Below are 2,354 nucleotides of genomic sequence, written 5' to 3' on the forward strand. Positions count from 1 at the left end.
AAAAAGTCACTAATGAGAAAGGATTTTCAATTCAAAATATTCGAAGCGATCATGGAACTGAATTTGAAAATCAAGACTTTGAAAACTTTTGTGATGAAAAGGGAATTGGCCATAACTTCTCTGCTCCTAGGACATCCCAACAAAATGGGGTAGTAGAAAGGAAAAACAGAACCTTAGAAGAAATGGCCCGTACCATGCTTTGTGAAAGCAACCTTCCAAGATATTTTTAGGCGGAAGTAATTAACACAGCATGTTACATTTTAAATCGTGCTTTGATTAGACAAATTTTAAAGAAAACCCCCTATGAGCTTTGGAAAGAAAGAAAACTTAATATTGCATATTTTATATTTTTGGTTGCCGATGTTTTGTATTAAATAATGGTAAAGAAAGACTTGGAAAATTTGATGCAAAATCAGATGAAGCAATCTTTCTTGGTTACTCCACTAGTAAAGCTTTTAGAGTTTTTAATAAAAGAACTTTAGTAGTAGAGGAGTCCATACATGTTGTCTTTGATGAATCTAACGATCTTCCTTCAAGGAAGAATGAAGGTGTTGATGATGCAGATCCTCTTATAGAAGGAATGAAGGAGATCACTCTGAAAGATTCAACAATTCAAGAGGATGAGGAACATGAAAACAAACAGGATGAGGGAGGTGAAGAACATCAAGAACAACCTCAAGGTACAAATGACCTACCCAAAGAATGGAGGTATGTTCACAATCACCCTAAGGAGCTAATTATTGGTGATCCTATGCATGGGGTAAAAACTCATTCTTCACTTAGAGATGTATTTAATCATTGTGCTTTTGTATCTCATCTTGAACCAAAAACTATTGAAGAAGCTGAAAATGATTATAATTGGATCAATGCAATGCAAGAGGAATTTAATCAATTTGAAAGAAATAATGTATGGACTTTAGTATCAAGACCTAAAAATTATTCAATAATTGGCACAAAATGGGTCTTTAGGAACAAATTAGATAAATATGGAAATGTAATAAGAAATAAAGCAAGATTGGTTGCTAAAGGTTATAATCAAGAAGAAGGAATTGATTTTGATGAGACCTTTGCACCTGTTGTTAGATTAGAGGCCATTAGACTTCTACTTGCATATGCTTGCTTTATAAAATTCAAATTATTTCAAATGGATGTCAAAAGTGCATTTTTGAATGGATATATTGCTGAAGAAGTCTATGTAGAACAACCCCCAGGATTTGAAAATCATGCTTTTCCTAATCATGTTTTTAAATTAAATAAAGCTCTATATGGATTAAAACAAGCACCTAGGGCTTGGTATGATAGGCTAAGCAAATTCTTACTAAATAATGGTTTTTCAAGAGGTAATGTAGACACAACCCTCTTTATTAAAAGAAATCAAAATGATATGTTAGTTATACAAATTTATGTTGATGACATAATTTTTGGGTCTACTAATGAATCTTTTTGTCAAGACTTTGCTAAGCTCATGCAGGGGGAGTTCGAGATGAGCATGATGGGAGAACTTACTTTCTTCCTCGGACTCCAAATCAAACAAACAAAAGAAGGAATCTCCATCATCCAAAGCAAGTACACCAAAGAATTACTCAAAAGATTTGGAATGGAGAACTCCAAAGTAATTGGCACACCCATGAGCCCCTCATGTAAGCTTGACAAGGATGAAGAAGGTAAATGCGTAGACTTAAAATACTATAGAGGTATGATTGGCTCTCTATTATATTTAACTGCAAGTAGGCCTGATATCATGTTTAGTGTTTGTTTATGTGCTAGATTTCAATCTAATCCTAAAGAATCTCACTTGAATGCTGTTAAAAGAATCCTTAGATATTTAAATGGTACTCAAACTCTAGGATTATGGTACTCTAAGGACTCACTAATTGATTTATTAGGATATTCAGATGCTGATTTTGCTGGATGTAGATTAGACAGAAAGAGCACTAGTGGAACTTGCCAATTTCTTGGAGTTAACCTAATCTTCTGGTTTAGCAAGAAACAAAATTCGGTAGCACTGTCTACGGCTGAGGTCGAATACATTGCAGCCGGAAGTTGTTGTGCTCAAATCTTGTGGATTAAGCAACAACTCGAAGACTTTGGTATCAAACTTAATGAAACACCCATAAGATGTGACAACACTAGTGCCATAAATCTAACTAAAAATCCAATTCAACATTCAAGGTCTAAACATATTGAAATAAGACATCATTTTATAAGAGAATATGTTCAAAATAAAAATATAATTTTTGAATATGTTTGCACTGAAAATCAATTAGCTGATATCTTTACAAAGGCCCTTAGTGAGGATAGATTCTGTGAAATTAGGAGAAATCTAGGAATTCTTGATCCTTTTGCCTAAATGT

The sequence above is a fragment of the Elaeis guineensis genome, chromosome 13 (genome assembly GCF_000442705.2).
Source record: "Elaeis guineensis isolate ETL-2024a chromosome 13, EG11, whole genome shotgun sequence".
Lineage (NCBI taxonomy): Eukaryota > Viridiplantae > Streptophyta > Magnoliopsida > Arecales > Arecaceae > Elaeis > Elaeis guineensis.